This window comes from Sminthopsis crassicaudata, chromosome 3, assembly GCF_048593235.1.
Source record: "Sminthopsis crassicaudata isolate SCR6 chromosome 3, ASM4859323v1, whole genome shotgun sequence".
Taxonomy (NCBI): domain Eukaryota; kingdom Metazoa; phylum Chordata; class Mammalia; order Dasyuromorphia; family Dasyuridae; genus Sminthopsis; species Sminthopsis crassicaudata.
The window spans coordinates 610600672-610628379 of record NC_133619.1 but is presented as its reverse complement, the minus strand read 5'-3'; the positions used below and the strand labels follow the sequence as shown (position 1 = coordinate 610628379).

At 36.9% G+C, this 27708-nt stretch overlaps 1 protein-coding gene across 18 annotated transcripts in view; it reads right to left on the bottom strand.

Moving 5' to 3' along the window:
- Window positions 1-27708, bottom strand: part of EIF4G3 (eukaryotic translation initiation factor 4 gamma 3) — a 377578-nt gene that overhangs the window by 274835 nt on the left and 75035 nt on the right. For 17 of the 18 annotated variants that reach the window (XM_074305978.1, XM_074305980.1, XM_074305975.1 and 14 more), the window contains one exon: window positions 8704-8779. The gene's annotated coding sequence lies outside the window, so the exon portion shown is untranslated. Of the gene's footprint in view, window positions 1-8703; window positions 8780-24026; window positions 24195-27708 lie in introns of those variants that run through there. The other variant, XM_074305996.1, reaches the window with a different exon arrangement.

The following is a 27708-nucleotide window of genomic DNA, read 5'->3' as shown; positions in this document are numbered from 1 at the left end:
CAGATTCAAGCTCAGCAGAGTGGGATGGAGGGGGGAAGAGGAGCAGGAGCAGGAAAAGGAAAGGAAAAATGACCACTTGAAGAGACAGTAGCAATAAAATGCCTTTATGCAACTTTTATGAAATTTTCTCATTTCTAGAGCCTAATACATAGTTTATTATATGCAAATGTTTTTCATTTGTATTTGTATTACCCTGTTTATTATCAATCATGGGCCAGGTACTGGGCTAAGCATTAGGGATACAAAGGCCAAACAATCCTTATATTCTAGAAAAGGAGATAGCCAGTCCACATATCTAAGGACATACATATTACAAGATTCACTCAAGACATCCTTGAAAAGGAGGGGGACAGCGGGAAAAGCTGCATATGGAAGGGATCACTTGGGTTTTCCTGTAGAGGGAAAACATTTTAAAGAGGGCATGCAGCCAGTACAAAGACCTCAAGAAAATAAATGAGCGTAAGCTCTCTACATTCAGAGCAGCATTTTCTCAACCACACCAAGCTGCCTCCCAAAGGCAGAAATGAAGAAGGGAGATGGTCTAGGGACTGTAGTATAAAAGAAACTGAGGGAGAAAGGCCCAGGGCTCTAAGGACATGAGGGCCTTGTGTCTGGAGGACAAAGGGTACAAGTTGGCCAGCACACAGAATAAAAACTGGAAAAAAAGAGTGGCCTGATATTTTGAAGGGCTCTAAATGCTTGCTGGTAGCATTTGAATATCATTTGGTAGCATTATCCAGCTTGACCCAAGAGGACAAAACAAAGACAACAGAGCCCGGATTTTAGCTAAGTAAAAACTACCTAATGATAAAAATGCACGAAGTTCCCTGAGAGTAAGACTGACATTTTTTTTTCTTTGTAGCTCCTAGCCTCCTACTACATATAGTCACAACACTATGGACTGCGATCTTTTATTGTAACTGCTGCTAAGTCTTGTATAATTCTAACTGTAGCTCCAGCGAATTTGAATTTTGTTATTTATTGCAAAATTTTCTCTTTGATCTGGAGGTTTTGAAATTTGGCAATAATATTCCTATGTGTTTTCCACAAAGGATTTCTTTGAGGTAATAATTGATGGATTTTTTCTATTTCTACTTTCCTCTCATTCTATCACTGCAGGACAGTTTTCTTTTGCATTATTGTGTCAAAGTTCTCTTTTTGGGCACAACTTTCTAGCAGTCCAATTATTCTTATATTTTCTCTTCTTGATCTGTTCTCTAGATCTTTTGCTTTTCTAATCTTTTTTGTCATTTCTTGATCTCTCATAGCTTCACTGGCTTCCCCTTGGCAATTTCTAATTTTCAAAGAATTTTTTTCATCTTTGAGACTCGGTACCTCCTTTTCTAATTGGTTAACTTCTTTTTCATAATTTTCTTGTTGTTCTTGGATGGCTTTTAACTTTTTTCTTTAGTTTTTCTCAGTGTCTCATTTGATTTTTGAGTTCTATAAATTCTCTCAGGCAGGGTGCTATTTCACTATATTCTTTGTGGTAGAAGTTTTTTGTTTTTGTTTTTGTTTTTTTTTTTAAATTAAAGTGTCCTCCTCTGAAGATAAATCCCAGGCTTCCCTGTTCCCATAACGTATTTTAATGGTGAGGTTCTTTTTTCTTAGCCATTTTTTTTTTTAAATAAAAGGTCTAAGAGTTATTAGTGTAAGCACTTCTAACTGTGGGATAGGGGGATGGTGCCTCTGGTCCCCTTTAACTCTCCCCTCTAACCAGGACCCCCCAAGCAAGAGCTCCCCCATGGCTCCTCCTCATGCTGGACCCATCTCAGCAGCACAGTTGAGCCTGGCCTTCTCAATCAACCGAGGTTCACTCGGTCTTCCCAGACCTTCCCCCTCGCCCCCAAACAGTCTGGAGGAGACCCCAAAGTGTCTGGGGTTCCTACAGAGGCTCTGACCACATCCAGCAGGTCCCAGGGCTCCCCACCTAAGTGTCTCTGTGGAGCCAACCTGCAGATGTGTGCACTTCAGACAGGTCAATCCTGTCCCTGGCCCGTCTTCAGATCTTCTCGGGTTGTATCAGGATGACCCGTTCTGTCCCAAGTCTTCTTAGTTTTTCACCGGTCTGTGTTCACCTTAAGGCGTAAATTTGTTCTATTTGTGGGGAAAGGAGAGCTTGAAATTTACCAACCTACTCCCACCATCTTCCTAGAAACCTTTCTAAGTATCATTCCTAAAGCAGAGTTCTAACCCTGTTATTTTCCTATTGAATGAACTTGAGTGACCACCTGTAACCTTTAAGATCAAATATAAACTCCTCACATAGGTTCACCTTAACCCAAAAAAATCATGTACATGATAAATTTGTTGATACATTAGAGGAGGGCACTGGTAAGGAAAACTTAACTTTCTCCATCATTTAACATAGGTGACCATAGTCTTGGCCTATTAAATACTCTTGCTCTCTGGAATTTTCATAAGTTTTCTCATCAACTTTTTTGTTTCTCACCTGCTCCTTCTCCTCATCCAGTTCATTTCTCCTCAAGGCTCCTAAAGCTCCCAGGGGTTGAAATAGCATCATAAAGATGTTTAAGCTTCAGTCAGTATCACCAACTGCTTTTTGGACATTTCAAATCAGATGTCCCAAAGGCATCTCAAATCTGACATGTCCGAAACACAACTCATCTCTTCCCCTATACCCTCTTATCTTTTCAGAAATCCCTAAATACTATCGAGATCACCACTCACAAGTTGGCAACATCACCATTCTAATTGACTTTTCACTCTCACTCAACCCACAGCCATCCTTTGCCAAAACTTGCTGTCCCTGCATCTATACCATCCCTCCAATGACTAGCTTCTCTCTATCAACATAAATAATCCTCTTAGTTGAGGGTCTCTTCACTTCTCACCTAGATTGTAAAAAGATCTCCTAATTAATTGGGGCTCATCCCTCAATTCTCTCCCTGTTTTAATCTATCTTCAAAACTGCTTGCCCAAGTAATTTTCCTTAGGAGCCAACTTAGCCATGTTTCTTCCCTTTTCACTACATGGTCTTCCCTTTTCACTACATGGGAGAGGTTTCCTATCAATTCTGGGATAAAATATAAAACTCTTGATTTTCTAACCCCTTCACAATTCAATCCCAACCTTTTCTGGGGCTTCATCACGCACTCTACAATCCAGCCAAACTGGCCTTTCCTGTGTCTGTCATGTCCAGGCACAAAGCCTGGACTTAACATCTTCAACATATCCTCAGAAAATCAATCTCTTCCTTCAGGACACATTCTTGTAACAGCTCCTTAATGAATTCTTTCCCAAGTCCACCAAATGCCAGAGCCCTCCCTGCCTAACTTGAAATTGAATTTTTTTTTTTTGGGGGGGGAAGGAAGAGGAAGAATAACCTGGGAGATAAAGAGCTGGCCACAGAACCAGGAACACCCAAGCTCAAATCTCTGACACATAATGAGTTGTGTGATTCTATAGTGCTAGTATCTAGCACAATGCCTAGAACATAGTAGGCACTTAAGCAATGTTTACTGGCTACATCTGAGTGCTCCTGGCAACAAGGACTATAAGCTGCATAGAAGAGACTGACCAACTGACACTGGTATTAGGAGCTAGCACATATGGGAATTCCTACACCAGTGATGTCAAACTCAAATAGAAAATTATCTTTGCGGACCACTATTGACTTAGAAAATCACAAATTAATATTATCTATGTTGTAGTGTATTTTTATTTATTTTGCTAAACATTTCCAATTACTTGGAAGTTTTGCTGTGGGTTTTGACATTTTGATACTTCTGGCCTATGCCAAGGTCCATTTTACATTCACTGTCTATCTTTACCTGAACATGAGGATGCTGTGCTCCTGATTTCTGTTGTTCCTTAACTCCCAGTGTCTAGAGTAGCACCTTGCACATTGTAATTAATAAAAACATTGTAAGTGATTGAAGCATTGGCTGAAGAGCCCCTCCTGACCTTTCTCTCCAGAATGCTAGAGGCTGACCCACATCATCATCTCCTGAAGTGCCCAGTCCTCACTGGTACCACTCTTCCCTCCTCTTCCCTACCTTTCCAGATTTCTCCACTCTCTCCCCAATACTACCTCCTTTCCAGCTCCCCTTTTAGTGTTGTCTTCCACTTGTTAGAATATAAGCTCCTTAAAGATAAGGACTGCCTTCTTTGCTTGTTTCTAGATCCCCAGAACTTAACACAGTTTCCAGCACACAGTAAGTGGCTAATAAGTGTTTTTTCTATGTCTCCCTCTACCACACAGGACTATTAGGAGTCATATGCTTTGTAAAGTATAAAATAATGCATGAGTTTATTGTCCGCAAAACATCACTGCAAAAGCCAGTCACCAACAACAGACTCAAAGAATATGAACAAATATTTTTAAATGGTTCAAAGTACTCTCAATAAAAGAAATGCAAATCCAAACAACCCTTACATTTTACCTCACACACTATCAGCAAACTGACAAAGATGACAAAAAATGGGAAGAGTCAATGTTGAAAGGACTGTAAGATGATAGTCACACTAAAGCACTGTGAAGGAGCAGCATGACTCAGTACAATCATTCTGAAAAGTAACTTTGGATGACATGATGGTATACTTAGAGAACCCCAAAGACTCTGCTAAAAAACTATTGGAAATAATTCAGAATTTTAGCAAAGTTGCAGGATACAAAATAACTCCACATAAATCCTCAGCATTTTTATACATTACCAACACAATCCAACATCAAGAGATACAAAAAGAAATTTCATTCAAAATAACGGTCGATAGTATAAAATATTTGGGAATATATCTACCAAAGGAAAGTCAGGAATTATATGAGCAAAACTACAAAACACTTGCCACAAAAATAAAGTCAGATTTAAATAATTGGAAAGACATTAAGTGCTCTTGGATAGGCAGAGCGAATATAATTAAGATGACAATACTCCCCAAACTAATCTATTTATTTAGTGCTATACCAATCAGACTCACAAGAAACTATTTTAATGACCTAGAAAAAATAACAACGAATTCATATGGAACAACAAAAGGTAGAGAATTTCAAGGGAAGTAATTAAAAAAAAATTAAATGAAGGTGGTCTAGCTGTACCTGATCTAGAACTATATTATAAAGCAACAGTCACCAAAACCATTTGGTATTGGCTAAGAAATAGACTAGTTGATCAGTGGAATAGGTTAGGTTCACAGGGCAAGATAGTGAATAAAAATAGCAATCTAGTGTTTGACAAACCCAAAGATCCCAACTTTTGGGATAAGAATTCATTATTTGACAAAAACTGCTGGGAAAACTGGAAATTAGTATGCCAGAAACTAGGCATAGACCCACATTTAACACCACATACTAAGATTAGATCAAAATGGGTCCAAGATTTAGGCATAAAGAACGAAATCATAAATAAATTGGAGGAACATGGGATGGTTTACCTTTTAGACTTGTGTAGGAGGAAGGAGTTTGTGTCCAAAGGAGAACTAGAGACCATTATTGATCATAAAATAGAACATTTTGATTATACCAAATTAAAAAGTTTCTGCACAAACAAAACTAATGCAAACAAGATTAGAAGGGAAGTAACAAATTGGGAAAACATTTTTACAGTTAAAGGTTCTGATAAAGGCCTCATCTCCAAAATATACAGAGAATTGACTTTAATTTATAAGAAATCAAGCCATTCTCCAATTGATAAATGGTCAAAGGATATGAACAGACAATTCTCAGATGATGAAATGAAAACTATACCAACTCATATGAAAGAGTGTTCCAAATCACTATTGATCAGAGAAATGCAAATTAAAACAACTCTGAGATATCATTACACACCTGTCAGATTGGCTAAGATGATAGGAACAAATAATGATGAATGTTGGAGGGAATGTGGGAAAACTGGGACACTAATACATTGTTGGTGGAGTTGTGAAAGAATCCAGCCATTCTGGAGAGCAATCTGGAATTATGCCCAAAAAGTTATCAAACTGTGCATACCCTTTGATCCAGCAGTGCTACTACTGGCCTTATATCCCAAGGAAATACTGAAGAAGGGAAAGGGACCTGTATGTGCCAAAATGTTTGTGACAGCCCTTTTCATAGTGGCTAGAAGCTGGAAGATGAATGGATGTCCATCATTTGGAGAATGGTTGGTAAATTATGGTATATGAATGCTATGGAATAGTATTGTTTTGTAAGAAATGACCAACAGGAGGAATACAGAGAGGCTTGGAGAGACTTACATCAACTGATGCTGAGTGAAACGAGCAGAACTAGGAGATCATTATACACTTCAACAATGATACTGTATGAGGATGTATTCTGATGGCAGTGGATATCTTCAACATAGAGAGGAGCTAATCCAATTCCAATTGATCAATGATGGACAGAATCAGCTATACCCAGAAAAAGGAACACTGGGAAATGAGTATAAACTGTGAGCACTGTTTTGTTTTGTTTCCCAGATTATTTTTAGCTTCCAAATACAATTCTTCCTTTGCAACAACAACAACAACAAAATTCGGTTCTGCACATATATATTGTACCTAGGATATACTATAAGATATTTAATATGTATGGGAATGCCTGCCATCTAGGGGAGGGATTGAAGGGAAGGAAGGGAAAAATTTGGAACAGAAGGGAGTACAAGGGATAATGTCATTAAAAAAAAAAAAAAAATTTACCTATGAATATGTACTGTCAAAGAAAATGTTATTATAAAAATTAATAAATAAATTTTAAAAAAGAAAAGAAAAGTAACTTTAGATTTATGTAAATAAAATGTCTAAATGTCCATATCCTTCTTGCCTAGTAAATGTCCATATTCTTTTTACTAGTGATTCCACTGTTAGTCCTATGTCCCAAGAAGGACACTACAATGTGTCCTAAGGACACATATGCCCCAAGAACAAAAGAAATGGTCCATACAGAACAAAAAAATTGCAGTATTTTTTTTTGGCATAAAAGATGGGAAAACAAAGTATTTGTGTCCATTAAATGAGGGCATGACTAAACTTTGTTGTTTATGAAGTTAATGGAATATCATTGTACTATAAGAAACAATGGAAATGAGGAATATAGACAAGCATGAAAAAACTCACATGAAGTGATACAAAAATGAACTAAGCTGATGCAGGAAAACAAAATAGATAATAACAATGACATAATTGGAAAGAACCACCATCTATCACAAAGGAAGAAAAAGTGAATACTGGAAATTTGCAAAAAACAAGACTGGCCTCTAAAAGAGGGAGACAGTAAAATACCTTCCCCACTCCTTTGCAGGGGGGAGTCTGGGGACAGGGAGCCCCAGAGATGTTGAACGCTTCATATGTTTTGCTCAATTTTTTTTTCTTTTCTCTCTTTTTACTCTACACCATAAAATATGGCTCCCTGGGCAGGGAAAGAGGACAGACATGGGAAAAATGAAGCAAAATAAAAAGAAAAGATAAATATTTAGTTTAAAAAATATGTCAACATAAACGAGATGAAGCACAATCTGAATAAGTAATTCTCCAGCTTAAAAGACAATGATTGTTTAATATGTTAAATATACTTTATAAAAAATAAAGCAATGACTGCATTTAAATTTACATTGTGATCTTTGCTTTAAAATCTACACCCACAGAATTTTATTTGTTATACACATGGATTTGGGAAATGTTTTATATACATTTGTAAAGCTGCCATGTTATCTGTGTCAGTGCTAGGATTAAATACAATAAAGTTATCAATATGAGACAAATTTGGAAAATATATATTGGCTTAAACAAGTCAAGTTCCACTCACATAAGACATTTAAAGTCAAGTTTAGTTCTTATGAAGAATCATATTCTTAATGGAAACATTCAACAAATCAACCCATTTGGAATAAGTTGCTGGTAGGTTAATTCACATTACTGGTATAGGTCATTTAAAGTAACTGGGAGATCCCCAAATATTTATTTCAAACTACTTTCTAAATACTATAAGCAGGCAACCTGAAACATTATAATAATCTAAAAATATCTCTACTTCTGACAATTTCAGGAAAATATGAAACTAAAACAAGGTTGAAATTTTCATGAAACATGGGGGAAACCATGACTGTTTTGCTACTCAGAAAGCAACAAAGCTGTTCATAGGGAGTTTAGGATTCTTTTAGGATGGTCACAATTGTTAATTTACACCCTTAAATCAGCCAAAATTCATTTCTAATTACATTGCCACACCATCCTGTAGCACAACTCAGGGATCATTCAAGTACAAATTTTCCACTTTACAGAGGGAATACCTGAGGCCAGAGATCAACTCACTTGCCCAGGCTCACAAAATAAGGAAAAGGCAAGGCTGGTACTTGAACCCAGGTCTTGACTCCAAAAACAGTGCTCTTTTCTAGTATGTGTTGCATTGCCTGCTTCCATTATTATCAATTCTCTATATAATAAAAATTGACTGGATGTTGGCTACATATAAAAAGTATGCTACAGAAAATTTTCCACTAATAATCCATTCCTCACTGTTAATTTTTAAGGAAAAAGAAAATTAAGCACACAAAACAAGCTATCTTCATGTACTACCCTCAATCCTAATTAAGCCTGTAAGAAAAAAACAGACTGGCTGAGAAGTATCCCTGTGGTTCAGTTTCCACTTTAAATGGTAAGAATAAACCATAATACTGACAAAATATTCCAATACATGTTACATTAGGCGTGGCACGGCTGCGAAGCAGAGCAGCGGCCTGAGCGAGCCGGCAGCCCCGGTGTACTCACAGTGCTGTAAACTGCCGAGACCGTCGGAGTGAAGATTCGATCTTCCAGAGGCTGCTGCACAGGTCCTCTCGGAATTCTAGAATGGCAAGTTAAGGATAACAGAACTCAAACGAATTACATGCTACAAGAAAAGCAAATCACAAAGAGAAAATGCTGGGTGAAAACACAAGGCCCCTTCCCCAGAATGAAGGCAAGGCCTTCCTCCACACTTCAGCACTTCCATATTTAAACACACACAGACACACAGATACAGACACACTCCAATCCCTGTATAAATTCACAATGGTAAAAAATAAACTGTCCTCCAGGATTGACACAGGGCAGAACAACTTCCAACCTTACCTTTCAAGAGAAAATGACCCAGGAAACTAAGTCAGGGAGAGAAAAGTTATTCATCAGCACTAGAAATGCTGACCAAGCTCTAGCTGGCTGTGCAAGGCCTGCAGAAACAACTTACTATACAACTGTTTCCTGACTGTTTTTCTTTACCCATACAATTTTTACCAATCTATCCCAAGAAAACTTTTTTTTGAAAGCCCCTTTCACATATCCCAAATTTAAAATATTTTTGAGTACTTGTAGTGAAATTTATTTGAAGACAAAATATAATCATTTTGCTAAGTTTCAGGGCATGGAATTTCAAAATCCTAAAAACCTTCTTATCCAATCACATTTTGTTCTTTATTGCATACAGTAAAAAATAGCGGGGCAGCTAGGTGCCGCAGTGGATAGAGCACCACCCTGAAGTCAGGAGGACCTGAGTTCAAATCTGACCACAGACACAACATGTCCTAGCTGTGTGACCCTGGGCAAGTCACTTAACTCCAATTGCCTCAGGGGGAAAAAAAGAAATATGGTAAACATATTAGCTAGTTTTGCTCTTTTTAAATTTTTGTTCCAAGTAGTAACTCTATGGATAATGGAGTGAGGCAACCATTATGAAATGAATATTAATGTAAAAACCAAAGGGAACAATAAAAAAATTTTAAATCAAGTTCTAGTAGATAAAAAGAAATATAATCATTTATTTCTGATATCATTAATCATTTATTTAAACACACACACACACACACACACACACACACACACACACACATTCTGTTCAAGAACTTGGCAAGTTCTTAAAAGAAAAGAGTTGTATAATGGAAAAAGCCCTGGAGTCAGGTGACCACTCTGCCACTAAATGACTGGGTGACCTCGGACAACTCCTACCAGATCAGCTCTATTTCTTCACCTGTACAATGAGGAGATACACTAAGTGATGTCTAGAGGCCAGAGAGACAACTCCAATTTTCTATGCAGCTAGTATGTTAAAAGTGCAACATTTGGCTCAAAAGGCCTAACACTCTGCAAAACCGAAACTGCAAAGGTTTTTCCATGCTCTACCAAAAAAAAAAAAAAAAAAAATCTGGGAAAGGGGCAGTTTCTCAACAGTTTATGGCTAATTAATCCTTCAGAAAGTCTCGCTGATTCCTTTAGACTGAGATTATCTCCAATTGGAACAAAGCTTTCATTGAATTAAACAGAGTTTTGCAATAATCACATGATTAGCAGAAAACATGAAGTTTAGTCTTTCTTCGAAAATCCTGTTTCTGCTCTCTGCAGCTAGAGTATGAGTCCAACTACATGAGAATCAAGTCTCCCATCAGTAATCAATACCTAAAGCTCTATGCTGTTTATGTCATATTACAGAGATACAGAAAAGGTTCTACGTTCTCTATTCCCATTTCAATGATTTTGTTACTTCATGAAATTAATTATTCACTAGATTTCTCAAAAGACAATCTCAAAGACTACTAATTTCCCAGTAAGCCTTTAAAATCCCAAGCTACTACTGGAGGATGTTGATTTCATTTATTTCATTCCATATGAATTATCTATGAGGAAAATGGTATAATATGATAAATTAATAGCACTCTGTGGTCCTCATTGTATGGTGATCATTTCTAAAAGTTTTAGGAAAAGAATGCTGAAAATGGAATCCAGGAGACTAATCTAATCTAATACTGGATCTCTCTGTAACCCTGATTTGCCTTTGTGTCCCTAATTCCTTCTGTGCTTCAGCTTCACTATTAGGAATAACAATAACATCATAAAGTATTTTGTGGTTATTAAGTGAATAGATGAATGAATAAAGTAATTTCCCTAAATTCCTCATGGGAATGTTAATCAAATTAAATGAACATCACAACCTCTAGAAGGGGTCAATGAAATTGCTGACAGCTCAGAAATACTTTCATTTTTTAATCTATTCAACTATATTTACGTGAAGATCCTTTGGGGGACTTAAAAACACTTTCAAACTGAGCCCTCTCATCTAACATACAAGGAACTTAAGCAATTTGCCCAAATCCTACAGAGAGTTAAAGGCAGAGCAGGACTAGAACCAGGTTCTTAATCATGGCCTTTGCCTCTGGAAAATGCCCAATCTGATTCTTTTTTATATAGCATCTCAATTACCTGATCATTCCTAAGATAAATAGGAAGGTTTCATTATCAGAGTTGAAAAAAAAATTGTTGATTTCAACAATTCCAATATTCTAGGGCATTGGTTTAAACCAAAAGTTTTTGTCTTGTTATTCTGGAAACAAATTAATGAGAAAATGCTCTGGGCTATCCTCTGCTGTCTAATCATAAACAGTAAGAACAATAAAACAAAAAAAAGTATTCACTCTTCATTTAGTTCTACAGAAAAATTCTGAGTCTTTAAGTGGTCATTCTCAATTTTTTTGGTAGCATCTAGCATAGGGCATGCATGACAATTTGAAAACCCAAAAAGAAAATGTAGCAAACCCTCCCTTCTCCTAACAGACTCCAGGCCTTGCACCCATTTTTAAAAGATAAAACTATCCATTCTTAAAAGTTCAGACCCATTCCACTGTCTTCCCAGGACATTTTCCTGTGAGTACCTAAGAACTTATTGTATTTTGGAGTCAAAATGAATTACAAATAATTTCCTCTGAAGGCATCAGAATTAACAGAAGAATAATCCAGAAAAAAAAAGATCACCACTATCAAGTCTCCTGAATTAATTACCTTGTTTTATCACTTTGTCTTAATGATTTCTTACACAAACATTTCATGAAAGCATACAATTTTCTTTTCCTTCTCATTTGCCATAGAATATTCTTTCCAGCCAGATAATTATCAGCCCGGATACCTTCACTTATCCTTTTGTTAGATACTTATTTTCTTTTCTAGTCTTCTAAAGTCCTTGGATTTTCCTCCCTTTCTCTCAGGGAACTTATCTGGTCAAGTCAAATATATGACAGACAAATTCTCTTTCTAAATTTCTTTTGTAGTTAGTACTTCTCCTGCAACCTCTATGGGAGACTGATGGTTATTGGACAACATATGAGCTGGGGGAGGGGGATAGAGGAGAAAGGGAGAAGGAAAAAATGGCTAAGGATATGCACTGATTGTAAGGCGTCTTTACTATCAATTCCCAAAGCTAACAAAATTCTAGAGCTGTGTCCCCCCCCCAAAAAAAAAGAGGAAAATCCTTAAAAGAACAGTAATTATATAGCATCCTAAAAGATAAAATATTTGAGGTTGTGAAGCCTTAAGGACTCTTACTTGATCTCTGTTGGTTGTAATTAAAAAATTTAATAACAATGTGAAGAAAATACCCTTTCACATGAGGAAAAAATTAGCATGGTACCAACATTTCTGGGTCATAGGTCTGACAGAGAATGGGCAAACCAAAGGTGCACCTCAACTTCATTTACTTAACAATAAAAACCAAAACATAGAGTGTTCAGAAAAAATTACACTTAAGTCAGCTTTTATGGTCAAGCCCTATTCTGCTATGGTCAAGTTGGGTCTTAGTTTCCTAATCTCTAAAATGAGCATAGTATTAACTTAACTACTGACTCCATGGTATAGATGGGGGGACCATATGATATAATCCAGAGGTTCTCAAACTACGGCCTGGCCCATGGGCCAGATGAGGCCTGATGAGGATATTTATGCAGCCCCCGGTTATGGCAAATGGGCTGAGGGGCGGAGACAGAGTGTGAGCTTTTGTTTTTACTATAATCAGGCCCTCCCACAATCTGAGGGACAGGGAACTGGCTGCTATTTAAAAAGTTTGAGGACCACTGACATAATCACTGTTAAGGGTTTTGCAACAGCAAAGTGCTATATAAATGTCAGCTATATTTTAAAAAGAGCTATAGTTAATAGAGAATTATCAATAGAAAAAAGAGGGTGTTTAGAAGCCTTATTCATAAATTTTAAATCATCTGTTTTTTAGGAACTCATTATTCAGAAATAAAAGAGGCTTTTAAATTATGAGAACCAGGTTCTGATTCTCTTATACTTAAAGAAGCTTTTCAATGAAAAAAAGTTATAGCCCATCAAAGACCTGTGATTTCAAGTGAACCTGCTCTGTCTCTTTCTTCTCCCTACAGATAAGGATGCTTCAATACCTCTGAGGCAATTTTCTTAAAGTGTTATGGTCCAAATAGTAAATCTGCAGATTTTAAAATAAAATGTTTTGATTAATGGCTCACATAGCTCTACAAACCAGTGTCCAATAAGGAAGCCACATAGTTAACTGGCATTTTGAAGACAAAGCTTCTGTTTACTAACTACCTGAGTAAACTTCTAGCTCTTTAGCTCAGTTTCCTCATCAATAAAATGTAGTGACTGGCCTACAAGATCTCTGCCTGCCTAGCTTTAAATTCTATGAACTCATGAAAAGTCACTTCTTATTTTTAAGCCGCCAGTATGCTCCTCAATGTCTTATCTTTCTGGAAAGCAGTCAAGTAGAGAACATAAATTAAACCTAGAACACACTCTTACTATAAAAGACATTTTTTAAATTTGATTTTCAATTCACTATGATTACTCTAACACAGAGTATTCTTTGAGAAATTTAGCATACATGTCTCACAGCTCTGTTAAATAAAAAGCCCTCTGGTCTGTAGATAAGTGCTTCTATCCTAGCAAATTACTAGAGATCCTTTTGAAAACATAACTGAAAAAAATTGTTTTAATTTTTAAAAATCTTAAACATAAATGATAGCAATACAGAAATTTTATTTAAACATTTCCCAAAAAATACATAGTAGCATATTTAAAGCCACAAAAGTTGGGGGGGGAGGGGAAAGATTAGATAATTCAGATCTAAAAATTGTACTCCAATGTTCACAACTTCTTCTATCTCAAATCATAAAACAAAAAGGGAAGAATTCCCTCCAGTGTCCAGAAAACCCCTCCCCCAATAAGGGCTTTGTTCCAGGGCTTATTTTTCAAACTAATAAGCTGATTTAATGATTTAAATCTAGGAAACTACATTGATCAGCAGGTGACAAGTATTACTTCACATTTCCCCAAGAAATGAGTGAATTTCAAAGACCGACTTGAATGAAATATCATGTTAAGAGTATACTTCTCAAAATGGTTGCATTTTTCATCCTAATGGTGCCTGCCACTGAGCTTATTACCAGCTCTCAACAAGCCCTTTATCCCAAGAATGAATCGCTGGCTGCTTCTTTCTCTTTTAGGTGGAGATAAGCAAATATCTTCTCCTATTACACTTGAAAATCTGTCACAACCAATAAGGAATGGTACATGCTTTCAAACATGTTTTTTTTACCTCATTAGAAAAATGGATCAAGTATCCCACTGCCACACTGGCTCAGGGGTCACCATTTCTCTGCATGTTTCAACTTGCTTTGTATTTTATCCTTAGTTAGCCTAGAAGTCATTAGCCAGACTACAGAGATGGGTAAAAACTGAACTAATTATGATCACAAATAGGAAAACAAAGACAGAAATTTTCAAATTTCCCCATTCCTTGTTTTGGCGTGTAAAACTTTTTTTTTTCCCCCCAGAAAGAACATTCTATTAATATGTAAAGGAACATCTGTAATAGAAAGCATTAAGGCACCCACTACAAATCCTCAACATTCAAAGCATTCAGATTTTGTTGTAAATTGCCAAATTTAACCTGATTTAATGCCAAAGAACCTAAGTGGGGGAAAAAAGGCACAATACATTTAACATTGCCTACCTATACCACAGAGGAAGCGGGTCATAAAGATCCATTTTAAGATCCAAGCAGCTCAAGTTATGTAACATCATGGATGTTTATGGAAACTTCCTCAATGATGAGCTCTCCTCCGAGTCCAGCCTTTTATCCCCTGGCAGCCTTACCTGGCACTGGAGGGACTCACAGTCAGCACCTCCACAAAGGGATGATTCTGAAGAATTCTTGCTTTAAGTAGAGCATGCCATCTGAACTTCCCTTGGCTGACTCCACCACTAACACCGCATCTCCCGGCGGGGCTGGGCTCCAGCTTCCTCCAGCCGATTCCTCTCTCCTTCCAAAGGAAAGATACTGCAACCCAGCACAGTCCACCAGCTAATCTTAAAGCAACAGCTGCAACCTGAATCCAGCCAGCCAGAAACCTTCCTGAAAGCCTCCAAGTTTGACCTCCAAGTACTCTGTCTGTTCTCTCTCCAGTCATTTCTCTCCAAAAGGAGGCGAGGCCACAAATCCTAGTCATTAACATTTACCAACAGCAATTTCTGGAGAAAAAAGGCAAGCACCAAGATGCCTCCCTAAAGAATCTTCCCTCTCTGCCTCAGAGCAAGAAAAACATCTTAAAAGGCCGTCTCCCGGTTTTCCCTTTCCTCAAAGAGGCTTCTGAATCAATGAAGCAAGAACAGGGTTCACCATATGCACCACAAATGTAAAAGATTAAACCAACATGATTCTGCCCCAATGGTGACAACACCTGGTTTAACTCCACCACAATCATTTGACGGCTTCATTTCTACCTCTGTGACATCTCTCCCAAAAACACCATCAAGCCTCCAGTAGAGGCCCTTGCCACCTCAGGCCTGGATAATTTCCAAAGATTCTGGTGGGCCTCCCATCTCTGTGCGGGCCAGTCCCTCCCCCACTGGGTTGTATGATCAGACCACCCCACATTCCAGATCAAATACAAACCCCTCTGTTTGACACTCCGAACCCTTCCCGACCCAGGCCTCCGGCCTCCCCTCTCCTTGACATGCAGGGACGCTGCCTCTGGGCTGTTCCTTGGGTATAACAGGCCCGGAATGCTCCCTTCTCATGCTCAGCCTCCCACCTTCTGCAAGAGGCTTTCCCAGGCCTTCCTCTTACTGCTTTTGCTCTAAGAAGATTCCCCATATGTCCTGCAGTCCTGTATGTTCGTACATCATTGTTTACTGCGTTACCTCCCTCATTAGACTGTGAGCTCCTTGACAGCAGCAACTGTTTTTTGGGGGGAAAATTGCCTTTCTTTGTATCCGTAGAGCCTGTCATACAATAGTAGGCACTTAATTGCCATTTAACCTTGACTGACTGATAGTAAAGCTGTAAATAATTATATTCCCTCAATATCATAAATCTTAATGTCTTTAAAACTACTATAATCATTTCTACTACCATAGTGATTTGTATGCCATTAATACTAAATAAATATTGGTGGTTTAGCACAACTAGAATTTAACTATTAAATATTTGAAGAAAAAAACTTATTTTTTTTTTAAAAGGAAGGCTCTAAGCAAGACACACATTTGGTATTTGCTTGAATTGTAATTCTAAACAAAAATGTGATTATTATAATGAGATCCATATGCAACTTTCTTTATTCAATAAATCCCTATTAAGTATATCTGTGGGCTGGACACTATGCTTAAAACATAAAGACAAGAATTCCACATTTCCTATCCCAGAAGGGCACAAGGTTTACTGAAGGAGAATATGAACACAGGTTTTTTAAAAAGTGACAAAACCATATGAATTAAACAGAAAGTAATTTTCAGAGGACAAAGACCACAGGTAGGAGGCTATTTGGGCAGCACCCATGTGAGAGGCGGCCTCTGGGCAGAGCTTCAAAAGAAGGGAAGGATTCTGGGAGGAAGAGGAGAGAAAGAAGTATATTTCAAACATGGGCAAGCAGATACTTCACATAAAGTCATGGAGAATCGGGTAAGATCATTGCCTACAGACAACCCTGGGCAGATTTGGCTTGAAGTAAAATGAATAAAAAGGTCTTGGCCTGCAAACATGGGAGACCATGAGAGGTTTCAATACCAACCACCAGCATCTAGATTTTATCCTCGTGTTCTCAGGAGCCTCTGCAGCTCTTTCAGCCTGGTCAGATCTGAGATTTAAGATCTGTATGGCTTGGTGAAAAGTAAGTGAGCATAAGCCAGAGATGACAAGAGTAACCTAGAAGCTACTCACCTTGGGAACTTTTCAAGGATGCTCCTGAACTAGTAGAAGAGAACCCAGAGGGCAGGAGAAGAACCTACAAGGGGCAAACCCTTGGCAACATTCATCTTTACATGAATTTGGAAAAGTAAAATATTATTGGAAAAAATAAAGACAAAAATATTTTGATAACTATAAAAAAAGAATCTATTCACTGAAGTGGCCACAAGCAGGACAGTGGAGAGATTTCCACATCTTACACATCTGCAATAACAGCTCACATGCAGGCATTATCACTTTTTTGTACTAAGTACTTCCACACAACCAATCCAGGAGCCTAAGGTTAGTACAAGCACCACGTACAAGCACCACTGCACCTATTTCACTTGGAAACTGATTCCAATGTCACAAATACAAATGTGATTTTGAACCCAGGTCTCCAACTGATAGAATGCTGAATCCAGATATAAGAACATGTCTACAGGAACCAATTAAAGGGGTTTGTAAAAATATATCCATTGAACTCCTGAGAAAACATAATTATTATTTTATCTCATTAAATAGTGCTTTAAGGTTTAAGCAGCACATAAAGGCATTAATTTAACTAAAATCCATCTTGACTCCATCAAAATGGCCTCTGCCCTGGGGAAAGCCTGAAATAAGAGGAGAGCTAAGATATGGGCTGACATTGCAATGGGAAGTAAGATGTTCATTTCTAGATTTCCTCTAGTAACCTTCAGAGAACAATCTGAGAACTCCCTATCTCACATCTAAACTCATTTGAACCACCCTAAAGAAACTTATTTAGGATTTGTTTTGAGGGATTTTAAGAAATGCATTGTCATGGCTTATAATGAAATGTAATATGCAAAATTTCACTGAGAAACAGAAAAATTAAACTTTTTTCAATCTGTCTTTTACCCTTTAGATCGTACTACCAACAAAATAACATCACTTCATCTTTCTTTTGACTTCTACTCACTTTAAATGTTTGGCTCCTAACACATTTAAATTCAAAAAGTTTTACTCTATTAAAAAAAAAAAAAACTTGAATGCCTACAAACTATTCCTAAGGATTTATTAAAAATCTTTGTTCTGACCATGGCTCATTCTCCCTGAAGAAAATATAGTCTCCACTGCCTAAGCTCTAGTTCCAACATCAGTGATGACACATGCCTCTCGTCTGGAAAGGCTTCCTTCACAGTTCTGCAGCATTTACCAATGGATGGTTCATGAGGCACAAATAGCATCAGATTTCTTTGGACTTGGAATCTCAGAAAAGCAGTTGAATACATCTAGTCAATGACTTTGAAAAGCACAAATCTCACATAGAAACTGGCTAGGGTTAGAACCAAAAAAATGGGGCAGGGGGAACTTAGATGGAACAAATGTGATTAAATACTATAACAAAGACTATGAAATAGCTAAAAAAAAAAGTCACTTTTTTTCCAAATTGGGATTTAATTTTTTAATGGTTCATTACAAAAATCACAATAGTTGGCATCCATAGCTATCGAGCCAATGTTGGTCAAAGGACGACCTGAATATACTCTAGATTGTTCTTTGCTGTAGTGTTTGGGCTTAGAGTATCTATCTTCCAGTCCTTCTTAGCCCTTACACACTCTATTACAATTACATCATTACAGCATACTGAATATGTGTGAACTAGAGAACCATTATATCACCATGTTAAGTACTAAGTATATGTATACTAGAGAACCATCATGTCATCAATTCCACTGAATTAACATTTTGTTTCAAGTATATTTGTCCAGAGTTCCGGCCCTCTCTACACTTTGCAATAAGAATAAGAATCACTATGACCCGTTTATGTTTTTACAAATGGTACCCCCTGTTTTTTCATCTCATCTGATTTTAGCCCTAAAAAGTGAAAAAAGAGGTCAACTTGTTGATTAAACAAATAAGTCAGTAAAGCCCAATTGGCAAGAAGGCTCCTGATGAAAGCCAGTTTCAGAAAGCCAAGAATCCAGAAGCATTTAATTTGCTCATATACTTAGCCTGTTGTAACTTGTCTTGTAATTTTCTTTATTATAACACAAGTTAAAACAGGCTAAGTATATGAGCAATACCAAAGTACTTACAGAAACCACATATACCTTTTACTGTGTATAATATACTGAGAACACTCACTATCAAATAACAAAACTAACAATATTCATTTCAATTCAACTCAATAAACATTTATTAAGAAAATATTAAATACACTGTCCCAGACAAAAATACAACTATCTCAAGCACAGCCAGGTACTGTGCTACATGTGAGGTATAGAAAAAAGGCTAAACAAAATAACTGTTTGGACATGTATTTGGACATATTGTATTTAACTTATACTTTAACATATTTAACATGCATGGGGGGGGAAGGAGGGGAAAATTTGGAACAAAAGGTTTTGCAATTGTCAATGCTGAAAAATTACCCATGCATATATCTTGTAAATAAAAAGCTATAATTTAAAAAAAAAAAATGTAAGCTCCTTAAGAAAAAAAAAAAAAAAAAAAAAAAAAAGAAAGGCTAAAAAGGGACATCCAGGAGCTCACATGCAAACAGTTGTGATACAAGATAAAACTGGAAATAGTCAACTGGGGAAGACATAAGAATTAAAGGGAATCAGACAAGGAGGAGCTGTTCCTTGAGCAGCGGAATGACAGGGTCAAACCTGTGCCTTATTTATCAATTATTATCAATTATCAATGCAGCAAATGTATGGAGGATGGCTGGAGATAGGAGAGACTTGAGGGAAAAGAAACCAATTAGGAAGCTTCTGCACCAGGAGAAAATTGTATACAGTAACAGCAATACTGCAAAGACAATCAAATGGGAAAGACTCAGTTATCCTGATCAAAGGATTGATCCAAGACAAATCCACTTTGCAGCTCAGGGAATACTTTTTTTCACATACTTTGTTTTTCTTGCCTTTCTTTTTTGGCAACATGGCCACTATAAAAATGTTTTGCATGACCTCACATGTATAATTGATATCATATTGCTTGCCTTCTCAAAAGGCAGAGGGGGGATGAAAGAAAGGAAAGAATTTGAAACTCAAAATTCCAAAAATATGAATGTTAAATAAAGTATATTAAGAAAAACTAATAATTAAAAAAAACACTTCTGCAATAGTCTGAAGTAAGAGATATTAGGTCAGCACTAGGCTGTGAGTGAAAGGGAAAAAAAAAAGAATGCAAAAGATAGATAGCAAAGTGGTAAAAGCAGAAAGACTTGGTAACTTTTGGGGTAAGGGGAAGGAAAAAGTGGACGATGATTCCAGGATTTTGAACCTGGGTAAAAGGATCATTGATGACATTGGCACAAATAAGGAAGTTAAAGGCAGGAGTCTCCTTTGAGGAGAAAAAGTCTTGGATTCTGTCTCAATCATGTTTTAGATATATCTAGGCAGAGATACCAAGAGGACAGGTGCAATACAGGACTGAAGCTCAAAAGAGAAGTGAGAACTAGTTATAAGGTTCTGGGTAATCACCTTTACAGAGGTTGACTAAACTGGAACTAAAGGTATGACTGAGAGGGAGTATAAGAGAAAAAGGAGTAAAAGGCCTAGAACAGAGTTCGGGACTACGCTCACACACAGAAGTTGATGTCTCAAAAAAAATTTACAGTAAGTATTTAAAAGAATAACACATTAAAAAAAAGTTCAGGAAAAAATATTTACTAGGTAAGAAACAATAAATAGATCATAGTATGAAAAATTTTAAATCAAATTCCTTGATGAATACGCTAATTCCTCTAAGATGAAACTAGTGGAATAAGGAACTGTTGTAATCTTTGTGTTATGTGATTTAAAAACAACAACCAAAAAAGGGGAAGAATCTGCTGGAATTATCTAACCCTATACCCAATGGAAGGAGGCTGGAGGGAAGGGATCACGTTTTACTTATAAGAAAATAAAATTTGTGAAATGATGAAACAAATCAGAACAAGTCCAAAGCTACAGTACCTTGGGATTCCTGAACTTTATGATAAAGGTCAACAAGGGTCAAAATCTTTTCAGTTCCAGGAAAGAAAGACTTTAAATCAAAAGCATATACAGAAGAAAATATACATTTTTTAAAAAGTAAATTGTAACAAATTTAAACTTGAGTTAAAACAAACAGATAAGGAATTATCTATTATTGGCACTAACAGGATCTGACTAGAAATGAGGGATGTTCTGAGATGTGACTCCAACAGCAAATGTCAAAGAGGCCGAGTCATAGAGTCACAGAATGTTCGCATTGGAAGTGACCCGAGAACATGGAATGTTTCATAAGCAAGGATCTTTTAGATGGTCCAGTCTACCTGAAGACTTCATCTGCCAGTATACAAAGGGGAAAGTGACACGCTGATGCAGCAGCTGAGCTAACCAGAAGCAGAGGCACCTACAACAAAAGACATCATACAAAGAGAGTACTGCAAGAGAGAACTCAGGACTTGTGAGAGATCCAACACCAAAAGAGGAACTCTTGGAATTGGAAAAAGCAAAATCTTCTGGTGTGGACTTTTTTTTTTTTTTTTTTTTTTTTTAAACTTCACTGCCCAGCTGCTACCTGAGAAGATCCAGGTGCCTCGGCAGCACCTAGCAGGGCAGTACGAGGTAGGGAACCAGTCAGCCTCTGTTCTTGGTGAGCCCACCCCTCTTTGTTCTGGGTGCATTAATATGTTAGATCTATAATCTTAGGCAAGTTATCCTATCCCTATTTGCCCCAGTTTCCCAATCTGTAAAGAGAAAAATAATAATGGTATCTACCTCCAAGGATTGTTGTGAGATTAAAATAGTATGATTGTAAAGTGCTTGCTTGACACAGTTGACTGGCATATGCTAAGCACTTTATTATTTCTTTAAATGAATGTAATTGTTCTATATCTGATAACTCTAAAGTAGTTTTAAAATGCCAAACGTAATAAGATCAATGGTTTTTAGATTTCTAAAATTAAATTAAATTTCTTTAATGGTTTATAGATTTCTAAATCTATATTGTAAAATTTGAAAGACTATTATAAACCATAAATTATGTTAGACAAAATTTCTCTTTTAATCTAGATGCTATTAGATTATCAATTGGGCTTTTAAAGATGTGATAAAAATGTGGATATTTGGAAACTCTTAAACACTTAATGAGGTTTTTTTTGTTGTTGTTATAAAACAGGTAATAACAACAGTAATAATAATTTTACTTTAATAGAACATTTTCATCTGAAAATCTTGGCTATTTTGAAAGTATATTAGTTGGTTTAAAGATGTAGCTTCAAAAAGCAGAAAAGAACCCACATGTACAAAAATGTTTGTAGCAGCTCTCTTTGTAGTGGCAAGAAATGGAAACCAAATGGATGCCCATTAGCTGGGGAATGGCTGAATAAGTTATGGTATGTGAAGGTAATATAATATTATTGTTCTGTAAGAAATGATGACTAGAATACTTTCAGAAAAGCCTGGAAAAACCTACAGACCTGATGCTGAATGAAGTGAGCAGAACCAGGAGAACATTGTACATAGTAATAGCAAGATTATGTGATGATCAACTGTGATGAACTTGGCTCTTCTCAACAATGGGGTGATTCAAGGCAATTCTAATACACGGGATGAAAACTGCCAATCACATCCAGAAAGAAAACTATGGAAACTGAATATAGATCAAAGCATTATATTTTCACCTCTTTATTTCGTGTGGTTTTTTCTTTGTCATGATTTTTTTTCCTTTTCCTTTTTTCTTGCACAACATGACAAATATGGAAATATGTTTAAAAGAATTGCACATATGTAGCCTATATATCAGATTGTTTACTATCTTGGGAAGAGGAAAGGCAGAGATGGGAGAAAATTTTAGAACAAAATTTTACAAAAGTGAATGTTGAAAGCTATCTTTACATGTACCTGAAAAATAAAATACTATTATTGAAAAAAGATGTTCCTTCAACATATAATGTGTCAACTATCACATATTTACTACATGTATGAAGCTCTGAAGCATAGTTAATTTTAATTTATAAGTAAAGAATAGATGAAATATTAACAAATAAGGAACTATCAGTTAAGATACTCAAGGTCTAACTCATAGTTACTGAAATTTTGCTATTTAAGGTTTAAAAAAATTCCTGTGTCTATAATCTACCATTGTTCTGAGCTTTAATTACAGAGATGGTGGTATGAATTTCACAAAACAAATGAGAAAATGGCATGCACTGCAGTCTGGGAACTGCTAAAAGTGGATTATCTCTGCCTGGGATGTAATGAAAAAGTTTTCTAAATAAATGGAATAGTAAATTTTGAGAAAATTAGACTGTTTTCTCTAAAATATATGTATCTGTGTATGTATATGTATGTATGAGTGGCTTCCAAACTGATCTATCATGGCAATTCAGGCTTTCGAATGTTTGTAATAAGTTCTAAGGTCTTATTAACTAGATTTTACAAATAAATCATATTGATAATGGAAAGAAAGTAAAATTATTTTCCCATTTTAAAAACATCTTTCTGATCATTTGAAAAGGCAGAAGAACAAGCCATAAATGATTTTCCTAAGAAAAGGCACTGGGATCAAATGATCTTAAAAGTAAATTCTATCAAGGATTTAATAAGCAAATAATTTCAATATTAAATAAATTTTTTGGATTAATAGACAAAGAAGGAATCCTACCAAACTCCCTCTGTGAAACAAATATGATACTGAGACCTAAAATCAGAAGAGTAAACAGAGAAAAGGAAAAACTTTTGATAAAATATAACACTGATTTCTAAAAGTATAAATGGGTTTTCCCTTATACTGATAAAAGGCATTTTTATCTAAAACCAACAGGAAACACTACTTAGAATGGAGATAAACTAGAAGTATAAAACAAGGATGCCCACTGTCACTAATATCCTTCAATATTGATTTGGAAATCCCAGCAATAGCAGGAAGAGTTTAGCAGTTTAGCAGTAAAGAGCAGGTAGAGTTTAGGTAAGGATAAAAATGGCAAATATAAACTGATATTCTCTGAAGTTTCAAAATCAGAAAGCCAACTTTAAATGGTTGGACTAAACTCTAGATTTGAAACCAGAGAAACAGAATGTCCTTTTAGAGTTGTTCTGATAATAAAGCATATTGTCCAAGAAAAGATATCTAGGACCCAGATAACTACCTGAAGCATTTGGGACTATCTTTTCTGCATCCTCTGTTCCCCTAACCAATGTTTCCTGCCTGTTCTGTCTGGCTCTCTCTTAGCTGAGCCCCACAACAGGCTAAGAGAGGGTTTGCTCCGTGCCTCTGTTAGATGGGTCTTGATGTTAATATTTCCAAGTTTTCTTGGTTACCTTGGCAACATGTAAATCTCCCTTCTCAGAACCAGTCCATTGTAGCAACTGTTTAGATTTGTTGGAGCTCCCCCATTTCCCTGGCACCTGAGAATCATCCATCACACTTCTTGACACGCTCACAATGCTTGTTTATTCTAGCAGTTAAGTGAACCAAAGCAGGCACTGCACTCCTGTTCCCAGCACACTCCTGGATCTCTACTCTTCTGTGAGACAATCAACATGGAGACTCTTCCCACAGGACAGCATGAGCCTGGCATAGGGACTGCTCCCAAGACTTAAGAACGATTATGTCATGGACCACCCCACTAGTGGTAATTTTTTTAATGTATATAAAACATTAGCTTCGCCCCAGCATGTTAAGTCCTACTACTCAAGGGGACTTCCACTTGCAAGCATTTTCCTCACTCTGAAATTAAACTTCTGTTTGTGTCCTGACTCTCCCAGCCAGTCAGTTGTCTGGCTCCAGCCACCTATAGGGTCATAAACCAATTTCAGCTCGGCTGACAATCTAAAAAAGTCTTCTCCAGGACCACGATTCAAAAGCATCAATTCTGCAGTGCTCATCTTCCCATATAATCCAACTCACACGACCACACATGTCTACTGGGAAAACATAAGCTCTGGCTATGTAAGATATAAAGGAGATATCAGCTAGAATTAAGGGGGGGTGGGGGGGGTGGATAAGCTTCCTAACAAAGGTGAGATCTTACCTAGGTCTTGAAGAAAGCCAAAGAAGTCAGGAGATGGAGAGAACACTCCAGGCACGGAGGGGTAAGCCAGGGAAAGTGCTAAAGTTTGGGGGACAAGGCAAGCAGCATTCCTCTATGCCCCCATCTGACTGACAAGAGTAAGCCAAAAGAGTCAACTAAGCAAAATAGGAGCAATGGAAGAGGCTTAGAGATCATCCATTCTGCTACCTCATTCTGGGGATGACTGTGGGGTAAATCTACAAAAGAACACAGGATGAAATAGGATCACGTGAACAAGAGGAGTCAGCCATGATAAGGAGAGGGCCCACATCATCATCTGAGACAGGAAAAAAAGGAGAAAGACATGGAAAGCATCCAAGCAATCAATGAGGAAGGGAAAAGAGAGACTGTAAAGAGAGACATTTTTCTCTATAAAATATGAAGCAGGCTTCTCATCCAAGAGAATAGAGGGAGGTAGAAGAGAGATGAAAAAGTCTGGAAGACTTGATGAATAATTGGAGAAAGAGTGAAAAAATCTGATGCTCTAAATCTAAGCAAGGAAGAAGATGGTGGTGTTCTCAAAATAAAATAGGAAATGTAAAGAAAAAATTGATTTAAGGAAAAAGATTTAGTTTTTGTTCCCAACAACTGAGGATAAAACACATACGCCTGCACTCAGAAGTGAAGGATTATTACCATAAAATATTACAGACACCATCAGAAGTGGTTGCTTTGGAGAGTAAATTAATTTGCATTATCATCAAGAGAGCACTGATGGGGGAAGAAGTATATAAAAGAGATTACACAAAGAAATGACTGATATTTTTTAAAAGCCATTTGTTTCAAAATGAAAAAAAGAAAACATTTTTAAAGCTAGATACCAAAAAGTAACAATATGTACCAACATAAAGATACACAAAATAAATACAAGGCAATTTGGAGGGCACTAGCATCTAAGGGATCAGAAAGGCCTCATACAGAAGGTGACACCTGAACAAGACAGAAAAGCAATTTGGTTTCTGAGAAGCAGAGACCATGAGAAGATCATCTAAGGCATGAAAGTGTAAGTGAACAAAAATAGAAGACTGGAGCACAGGTATAGAAGAGTACTCAAGAATAGCATATAATAAGGCTGGAAAAAGTCAGCTGGAAGTAAGCTTGTGAAGGGAGGAGTTTCTCTTTGATCCCAGAAGTCCAGTCATTAAGCCAGGTTTAAATCCACTTTAATATGTTATCATCATGTCTCAATCTCTTTATCTTACCCAGAAGCATAAGTTGAGAGACTGAGAAATGCTTTGCTGTCTAAGTATATATGATGGCTATAAAATTCTCCTGATCTAGATCTACCAGTACAATCATTTGAATACTTCAAAACTAGTTCTAAAAATGGAAAGTACTGGAAATGAGGGAGGAAGGGAAGGTGGAAATGAGGGAGGAAGGGAAGGCAGGAACGGGAAGAAGGAAGAGAATGGAGGGAGGGGAGGAAGGAAGAGAGGATAGGGAGGAAGGAAAGGGAGGGGGAAGAGGGAGTCAAAAAAGGAGAAAGAAGGAGGGAAGGAAGACAGAAAGGGGCAAGAAGTTAATTTTTTAGAATCTTTTCTTAGTAATGATTTATACCTTCTAAGTGCTCAAAACCATCCTAAGAGCATTTAATCACACATTCTAAAATTTTTCTAGGAATCTGAGTCAAGTTTACTACTTTATATAGCTTTTAGATTGCATTCTCTTGTCTTTTTTGTAAAACGGAATCTCTCCCATTCTCTTCAAAGATCTCTTCAAGAATCACATCTTCAAATCTTTCAATAACTCAAAGACATTGTTTATCTATTACACGAACTGACTGTCGGCTTTAACTCTTGCCTAGCAATCTCCTTACTCATCTTCGATTTCCCCTGGCTGTTCATCCGTGTGATCTGTTATTTCCAGATCAGAGACCATAATCTTTGAAAGCAAAAAAAGAAGTAAATGCTGCCTATAGGGCTCTTCCCTTTGGGTTCCCAGTCTCTTGGCTCAGGCTCCAGGAGAAGCAGTGTGGCCAGGGACACAGGAAACTCGGGAAGCCTTACTTTGACTTCCACTATACACACTTAACTATCCTGGTCACCATGGACACATGCTTCTTCCTGAGAATCCATTTTTCCTTGTTTACAAAATGACAAGACCTGGAGCATTTTCCCCCAGGATGTATAGAAGGCTAAAAAATAGGATGATAAGTATAAAGTGATATGCAAATATTAAAGCACCATAAATACTGCTGTGGCAGTTATCTTCAGTTACTTATCAATCTGAATTTCCTAAAGAGTCATATCAGTCTCTCTTGCCAAGTTTCCTTTTTTCCCAAACCAGAATCATTTCTGATTATATCTTCACAATTTCATTTTTAAAGGACCTTTGGGATAATCTTTCTAGTAGATATTAAGTCATTGGATCCTTTCTATCCTTTCTCTGGACCCTCTGAAGTCAGCCCTCCCAAAGTGGAAAGTACATGTTATGTATTCCTGGATAAAGTCCTGAAAACCTTAGAGGCAAAAGGAGTGTTTTCAGCATGACTATTGAATGAAATTGAAGGTAAAAGCGTCAAATGAGAAACAGTTCTAAGAAATGAATAATCAGCCGAGATAATATCTGAAAATTAAGCTTGGAATTCTAGGCCAAAGCTTGAAATTAAGTAATGATGATCTTAGACATGGTGTATATCTAAAAAGAGCTATTAAAACAGTTTTGCCTGAAAACTTGATAACTTAAATCAAGAGAGTTTTTTTTAAAGGAGAAAAAACAAGCAGCCCATATTCCACAACCATACAAGGACACTCTGCTC